Raw genomic sequence first — 8,890 nt, 5'->3', positions numbered from 1 at the left:
TTAGCTTTATCCTGTGGAACTGCACCTGCAAGATGGGACATTCCTCAGCCCAACCTCTTAAATCCACCAGTTACAAAGACAATCGTTTATCTTCAGGAGCTCTGGGAAGCCAACCATAATCTGTAAACTGACATACAGGGGGAGGAGGGAGAGTGAATCTTTTATCTGTCTTTTTTTCTTCTTTCTCTCTGAGAAGGTCTTAGTACATATAGGCTGGCCTTGAACTCATTCTGTAGCCCAAGCTGGCCTAGTGTGTGATCCTCCTGCTTCAGCTCTCCACATGCTGGGATTACAGGCATTCATCACCATGATGATTCATAACCCTACATACCCCCTTGCTAACTGGGCCTCTAGGTACCCAAATGCTGGGATAGGGACATTTCTGTCTATGAGAAAGTAACAGATTGGGCACATCAAGCGTATTGGATGGTTCCTACCCCCATCAGAACCCTGCTTGCTGAATTCACCAGCCTTGATTCTCACACATTCCAAAGCCTGTCAGGGGAAAAGTCTGAACCCCCCAAAATGACAAGAGTCAGTAGGATATCCAGGAGGGTGGACCCACATCAAGAGGGGGCATTCGCTGTAGGGCTGGTGATGGGACCACCACTTAAAGGACTATTAACCACACAAGGTCAGAGAATAATGGATGGGGGTCATTAAGAACACTAGGCTCTTCTTCCCCTCCCTGCGCTCCTCTTTCAGGTTTGGTCAGAAGACGCTGGACCCTGGGGACATTGAATGGCCAGGCTACTGGCTGGGCCCCTGTCTTCACCCTCACATCTCACCAGTTGAGGCCTTGCCTGGCCCTCCTTGAAGACAGGGGCTGCAAGGGGCAGATTCTAGCTATGCTAGAAACTCTTCAAATTTCTTCCCTGGTGGTCTTAGAAGCCAGCTCAGAGCTGTTCCAGGGAGGACCACTAGGCCACCGAGCCACAGAGACACAGAGCCATGAAGCCACGGAGCCTTGGAGCCGCAGAAGCCGCCTCTAAGATGCACTGCCGTGTCAACGATTTCTCCCTTAGATAGTTGTTTCGTAATCTCATGTGTGTATTTTTTTTTTTTTTTTGGTTCTTTTTTTCGGAGCTGGGGACCGAACCCAGGGCCTTGCTCTTCCTAGGTAAGCGCTCTACCACGGAGCTAAATCCCCAGCCCCTCATGTGTGTATTTTAACAAAGCACCCAGGAGCTGTTACGAGACTCTTCCAGCAGATGGCAGCAAAGGCTCTTGTTCCGATTAAATCACCGCCTCATGGCTCGTGCATGTTGCAACAGAAGAAAGAGGGTATTGTGTTGGATCTGAGAGGAGCCACCTCAGTTCTCGCAGGACCAAAGGCCTGGGCAGCCTGACATCATCTCAGACAACCCGTGCCCTTGACACTGGAACACACAGCTGACCAGGGTCTCTGAAGAGACGTCGCTGTCTGGGGACAGCAAACAGACAATGCGTGCATCCTGAAACTTAATCTCCTCAATCATAAATTCCTAATCTCCAAACCTGTGGCCACAAGCAGAAAGCTTAGGAAACTCATCGAATAGGAGTTCTTCTAATTGGTGATTTTTCTTTTTATTTAAAGACAGGATCTCACTATGGAAAGCAGAGGGGTCCTGAACTCACCTACCTCTGCCTTTTGAGTGCTGAGATTAAAGGCTTGTGCCACCATGCCCCTCCCCCACCACAGACCCTCTTTTTAAAAATATTTTTAGATGTATTTGTGTTTTTCGTGTGTGTGTGTGTGTGTGTGTGTGTGTGTGTGTGTGTGTGTGTGTGTGTTTTGCCTGCATGTATATCTGTGTATCTTTTTTTAAAAAAATATTTATTTATTTATTTAATGTACAGTTCATTGTCGCTGTCCTCAGACACACCGGAAGAGGGCATCAGATCTCATTACAGAATGTTGTGAGCCACCATGTGGTTGCTGGGAATTGAACTCAGGACCTCTGGAAGAGCAGGCAGTGCTCTTAACCGCTGAGCCATCTCTCCAGCCCATATCTGTGCATCTTGTATGTTCTGGTGTTTGTGTAAGTCGGAGGAGTCCCCTAGAACTGGAGTTACAGGTGGTGTGAGCCTCCATATAGGGGCCAAGAATCAAGCCCAGGTCCTCTTAAGCCTGGAGCCTCTTTCTCACCTTGAGTATTTTTTTAAAAGGTAGATCCTGGTTATTTTATATAATATATAAAGGAAAAGGTTGTGCATTTTGTTTTATTCTACTCCCTTTGGACATGGGAGGGCGTGATGAACTGGTCAGAGAGGATGAGCAAAGCCCCCGGCAGCATCAATGGGTGCCCTATAGCCTCTGCCGGTGAACCTGCAGGCCTGATTTGCGTGTCACAGCAAGACTGGACAGGATGTAGGAAAACATTAGGGAGAGAAGGCAGCCCGCATGGTTGGTGCCGTGATCCTCCGTGTCCCTCTCCCACATGACCCTCAGTGTCAGGACCCCACCTCCTAAGGATCTGACATCTCCCTATGCCGTCAGCCCTCAACCCTCCTAACGCTGTGACCCTTTAATGTCGTGGTGACCCCCAACCATAATGAATCTCATTACTGCTTTGTAACTGTGATTTTGCTACTGTTATGACTTGTGACGCAAATACCTGCGTTTTCCGATGGTCTTAGGTGACCTCTGTGAAAGGGTTGTCCAACCCCCAAAGAGGTCACGGACCACAGGTTGAGAGCCTGTGCCCTCTGATGTCATCTGTTGAGAATATCTCAGATGAGAGAATTCCTGTGCCTAAATTAAAAAAAAAAATGCTTGCACATGAATTGTAAAACTGTAAGTGTGCTACCTCTGAGCTTCCCGCCCCAGCCCCTGTCCTGCCCAGCCATGCACTTCTTTCTTACCCTTTGGCTATGCAAAGCTATTGCAACAGTGTATTCATTGTGTTTGGAAGAGACCCGAAGGTTTTTCCCACATGGTCTTAATAAAATTATTTTATTGATCTGTGGGAATATACAAATAAAATGTCCTTATGGAAATTCTGCTAGGACATGTACTGGGAAGTGCCCACATTCCCTAACATTTCAGTGCAAGAGAGCTTGACGGTACCCATTGGATGGTGCCCGCGTCAGCTTTCGGAGGGTGAATGTCCAGGACTGTGAAGACACCCAAGCAAACAAACCTGTGAGGTGGGGAGAGTACTTTTCACTCGGCAGAGAATACAGTGGAATTTATCGACGTGGAACCATGTTACGAAAGCAGAACCATCCTCCACACCGTGTCTCATTCTTCCTGCTTGGGGTACGCGTCATGAGGTCAAGACTCTTAGTGGGGTTTGAATAGATATGGCTCCTATAGACTCATGTGTTTGAATTCATGGCCCATGGGGAGTGGCACTATTAGAAGATATGGTCTTCTTGGAGGAAGTGCGTCACTGTGGGGGTGGACTTTGAGGTCTCCTATGCTCAAGCTACGCCCAGTGTGGGACACAGTCTCCTCCTCTGCCTTTGGATCGAGGTACAGAACTCTGGCTCCTCCAGCACCGTGTCTGCCTGCACACTGCCATGCTTCTCACCATGACGATAATGGACTGAACCTCTGAAACCGTAAGCCAACCCCAATGAACTTTGTCCTTTCCAAGCGTTGCCTCAGTCACGGTGTCTGTTCACAGCAATAAAGCCCTAGCTGAGACAACTCTTTCCGTGGCACGAGGTGTAGGGTGGTCACTGGGCCTGTGCAGCGACACCCCTGTATTCCCAGGCACGGGGCAGAGGGAAGCATTGCCCCGTCCTCTTGTGGTCCACTAGGCTCTGTAGCTGGTAACAGCCAGTGAGGTAATGGTACTCAGAGCCGGGCTAAGCTCTCCTACCCCACCATCAGCCAGGAAGAGCCACACTGCTCTAGATGGCTGGCTAGGTCCTGGAGTAAAGATGGCAGAGCTGAGCCTCAGCCAATCCCTGCAGGCAACAGAGCGAGAAGAAGGCGTAACTCTTCAGTCTCTGGGTATGACGGTTAGTGCTGTCGACATGCCACAACTTAGAGCTCCTCGGGGATCTCATGAAGGGATGGTCTCTATCTTGGTTGGCCTGTGAGCATGCCTGTGGAAGATTGTCTAGATTTGTAATTGGTGTTGGAAGACCCAGCCCACTGTGAGCGGTGCTATTCCTTAGGTAGGGGATCGTGAACTGACCTCTCTCTGCTTTCGATTATATTATAAATAAACTGGGACTCCATGCTTCAGGCTCTCCACATCTTGAGAGCTTCACAGTAAAGAGCTGTAACCTGAACTGTAAGCTAAAATAAACCTATTCTCCCTAAGGTTTTGTTGTTTTATTTATTTATTTATTTATTTATTTATTTATTTATTTAGTGGGTTTTTTAATATGAATACATTGTAGCTGTCTTCAGGCACACCAGAAGAGGCCATCAGATGCCATTACAGATGGTTGTGAGTCACCATGTGGTTGCTGGGAATTGAACTCAGGACCTTTGGAAGAGCAGTCAGTGCTCCTAACCACTGAGCCATCTCTCCGGCCCTAAGATGGATTTTGTTTTGTTTTGTTTTGAAAGAGTTCTATAATAGCAACAGAAATGAAACTATGGCACAGGGGTGTTTGGCAAGTGTGGCACAACCAAGTCTGTCCCAATGTGATGGAGATTGGTGCCAGAAGTGGTGCTGCCGTAACCAACCCCACGTGACTGTAACCTCAGGACTCACAGCCAGGCACCAGCCTTCAGTGGTTAGAAAGGGAGGGGGATCCATGTTATGCAAAGCACTTGGCAAGATAGCAAGGAAGCAGGCTGAGTATCTCCTGACCTTGTGGCCCAGGGAGGAGGACACCAAGGGTTTCTGCTTCTTTTCTGGGCACTCGCTGGGTGAGCTGTGCTCAACTGCAGCAAGGACAGGCAGGGACGAAGGAACCCTGGGTGACTGTGGTCTCGTTGTTAAAATCGCTGTCTTATGTTAAATAAACTAAGGGGGTTGGTAGGGAGATGGCTCACTGTGCAAAAAACTTGCTGCATAAGCAAAACAACGTTAGTTGGGACCCCCCAAAACCCATATAAACACCAGGAAGGTACATCAGCTCATTTGCAATCCTAGCGACATAGAAGGCAGAGATGGGGATCCCCAGAACCAGCTGGCTAGATAGACTAGCCATATCAGAGAGTTATGGTGAGAGACATAAGCTGTATATGGTAGAGAGTGAGGAAGATATCCACCATATGACCCCCACATGCACATATGCACCCACATACATGGGAACACACATACACACATGTGTGCACATTGCAAACATACACAGATTAAAAAATAATAATAAAACACATAGTTTTCCCTTTTTCTTTTTTTCGGAACAAGATCTTACTACACAATCACCCAGAATGCTAGCTAGTTTTTATGTCAACTTGACATAATCTAGGGTCCTATGGGAAGAAGAAGTCCTAACTGAGCAAAATGCCTCCATAGAATTGGCTTGTAGGCAATGCCTGTAGGGCATTGTCTTCATTGATGATTGATGTGGGAGGGCCCAGCTCACTGTAGGTGGTGTCATCAATTAGCTGATGATCCTGATGTTGCAAGAAAGCAGGCTCAGCCATTAAAAGCTCATAACCCAAAAGATAAGAAAGCAGGCTGAGCAAGTCATGAGGGGCAAGTCAGCAAGCAGCATTCCTCTATGGCCTCTGTGTCAGTTCCTGCCTCCAGATTCTTGGCCTGCTTAAGCTCCTGCCCTGACTTCCTTTGATGATGGATTATGGTGTGGGTGTAAGTGAAATAAGCCTTTTCCCTTGTCCGTGTTCCACACCCTCCGTCTCTCTTGTTTCCTGACTGAAAAATCACCGTGCCTTGAGCTGTCTGCAAATGGGTGTCTGTAGCCTTTTCTTAGCAGGTTTGGGGCCAAGCCTGGACCTTGAACATTTCCAGGCACTGACAATTATTCAAGCCATTGGCCAGGAAGGACACTGAAAGGACCACCTCTGTCCCTAGTCAGGTTCCGAAGCCTTCATATAAATGCTACCCCGTCCCATCCCTTGCTGGAGACACACCTGATAGGAAATGTTTCTCCTTGTGTTGTTGGTACAAGGGTAAGTTACCAAACCGTGTAAGTGCCTCTGAGAAAGGCTTGGGTTTGTCCAGCGAATCCCACTTGGCTCCTTTCTAGCTTGATTTGGCGCCCTCGGTTAGAGGAAACCCCTGCTGCACCTTTTGAGTTAACCCGTAGTGTGGACTTGGCAGGAAAGACACTGGAATATCCAGTATAAGAAACAGAAAAATTACACTGGGAATGGTGGCAAATGCCTTTCATCCCAGCACTCAGGAGGCAGAGGCAGAGGCTCTGTGAGTTCAAGGCCAGCTGGGTCCACAACTCCCGTTTCAGGAGAGCCAGGGCTGTTACACAGAGAAACCTTGTTTGGAGAAACAGACTTTACAAGCAAGCAGACAAAGGTTTGATGAACAGAGTCTCCAAAACCACGATGCACCTTTAAACACAACATGAGCAGAGTAAGGGTCCCCAAATAGAAGACAGTAGCAGGGAAGTTATTGGGAGTGGCAATGGAGAGAAACCCTCGAGTTTGTTAGAATACACTAACAGCATATCCAAGAAGCTCAACTCCAAATAGGATAAATTCAAGGACTGTTGCAACAAAGGCAATAGCCAGCAAATGCGTCTTCTCACCCCAATGAAGACCAAACCCAGAGAAACTTAAGGGAGCGAGGTAGAAGTAACTCCTTCATCAATGAGGTAAGCAATTGGTTTCCGATCAGACAGCAAAGTGGCATGAGGTAACCTTCTTAAAATATGGAGGGGGAAAAAAATAACAGGCAGTCAAGAATTCCATATGCAGCAAAAATTAACTTTCAAAAATGAAAAAAGTTGTGCATACTTTTAGTATAATGAAAATGAAGAGTTTCAAGCTGCCCTCGGTGGGCACGCCTTTGATCCCAACACCTGGGAGGCAGAGGCATGAGGATCTGTGTGAGGCCAGCCTGGTCTACAAGAGAGTTCCAGGCAGCCAAGGCTGTTACACAGAGAAAGTCTGTCTTGAAAAGAAAAGAAAGGGGCTGGAGAGATGGCTCAGAGGTCAAGAGCACTGGCTGCTCTTCCAGAGGTCCTGAGTTCAATTCCCGGCAACCACATGGTGGCTCACAACCATCTGTGATGGGATCTGAGGCCCTCTTCTGGTGCGTCTGAAGGCAGTGACAGTGTACTCATACATAAAATAAATAATTCTAGAAAAGAAAAGGAAATCGTTTCTTGTTAGTATTTGTGATAGCTGGCTTTTATGTCGACTTGACACAGAATTATCTGAGAGCAGAGAGCCTCTATTGAGAAAAAGCCTCCATAGATCGGGCTGTAGGCAAGCCTGTGGGGGCAAGTTCTTAATTAGAGATTCGTGAGGGAGGACCCAGCCCACGGTGGATGAGGCTACTCTAGACTGGTGGTCCTGGGTTCTATAAGAAAGCAGACTGAGGGAGCCATGAAGAGCAAGCCAGTAGCGGGACTCTTTACTTATAAAGTAAACGTTAAAAGGAATCTTTCAGGCTGAAGTAGGAGAATTTGAGGAAATAATTCCAATCCACATGAAGAAATAGAGAGTTGTCTTTTATGTTGACTTATGAACTTCACAGTAAAGTACACAGTGCCTGTTGGACAGAAGGCTGGAGAGTTAACTGGTGGCTGAGAGCATTGACTGCTCTACCAGAGGACCCGAGTTTATTTCTCAGCACCCACATCTGATGTTTTAACAACTACCGGTAGTTCCAAGGGACCCAACGTCGACTTTGCACTCTTCTGGCCCCCCATAGGCACCCGCATACATCACACACACACACACACACACACACACACACACACACACACACACACACATTTTTAATCCTAGAACCTGGGAGGCGGAGGTAAGCTGATCTTTGTGAACTCCAGTTCCAGTCCAGCCTGGTCTGCATAGTGAGTTTCAGGCAATCTTGGTCTTGTAGTGAGTTCCAGACCCTGTCAGATGGACATCGTGAGATGCTATTTTAAAAAAAAAGTTCATTCTTTTTTGTCTTTGCTATTTAAAAATGTTAATTATAGCCAAGTGGTGATGGCACATGCCTTTGATCCAGCACTTGGGAGGCCAGCCTTGTCTACAGAGTGAGTACCAGGACAGTCAGGGCCACATAGAAATCCTGCCTCAAAATAACAATTATCATAATAATACTGTTACTTATTATTATTGTTGTTATTATCATTATCATTATCATTACCATTATCACTATCACTATCATTATCATTATTATTATTATTGTGGGGAGACTCACATGAACCATATGTGGAAGTCAGAGGACAGCTTTGTAGAACTGGTTCTCCATTCTGCCTTTATGTGGGTTCTGGGGACTGAACTCAGGTCCCCAAGCTTTTGTAGTAATGCCTTTACCTGCTGAGCCATCTCTTTGGCTCTGTTGTTAACTCAGGAATGAGCTCTCATGTACCCCAGGCTAGACTCAGACTGGTCTGTAGCCCAAGACGATCTTAATTTCTGTTTGTCCTGCCCTGAGTGCTGCTGGGACTACAGGAATGAGGCCCAATGCCTGGCAGCTTTGATTCTATCTACATTATCATATCTTTGCACAATCATGGTGTTCTACTTAGCGGAGGTCAAAGTGTCTACTGCGTGTTTGATTTAAGAGGCAATTGCATAAGCAGCCATTATCAGACTATGTGGATGGTAATACACTGCCCATCGGATTAGGGCTGTAATCACTTTAGAAGAGGGGGCGACTGAGCTACCTATGAGTAGAGTTTTTGTGTTTTATTCAGTGCAGTTAGTTCAAACAATGATCTGAAGTAAGTTGTTATCAATTAAGATGCTAATTGTGAAGCTCTTGGCAACTGATAAGAAAATAACAATTAAAAAGCGAGGGCTGGGATGTACCTTGATCTTAGAGCACTTACCTCGATTGTGCAA

At 46.8% G+C, this 8,890-nt stretch overlaps 1 long non-coding RNA gene across 5 annotated transcripts in view; it reads right to left on the bottom strand.

The window, feature by feature from the left end:
* Positions 1-2,921: 2,921 nt before the first annotated feature.
* LOC102548374 (uncharacterized) overlaps positions 2,922-8,890 on the bottom strand; it is a 17,023-nt gene continuing 11,054 nt past the window's right edge. The window contains exon 6 of one of the 5 annotated variants that reach the window (XR_015625711.1): positions 2,922-4,038. This is a non-coding gene — a long non-coding RNA (uncharacterized LOC102548374). Of the gene's footprint in view, positions 4,039-6,353; positions 7,173-7,525; positions 7,933-8,890 lie in introns of those variants that run through there. The other 4 variants (XR_015625712.1, XR_015625716.1, XR_015625714.1 and 1 more) reach the window with 4 other exon arrangements.

This window comes from Rattus norvegicus, chromosome 7 (assembly GCF_021556685.1).
Source record: "Rattus norvegicus strain SHRSP/BbbUtx chromosome 7, alternate assembly SHRSP_T2T, whole genome shotgun sequence".
Taxonomy (NCBI): domain Eukaryota; kingdom Metazoa; phylum Chordata; class Mammalia; order Rodentia; family Muridae; genus Rattus; species Rattus norvegicus.
This window is presented reverse-complemented; position numbering and strand designations above follow the sequence as displayed.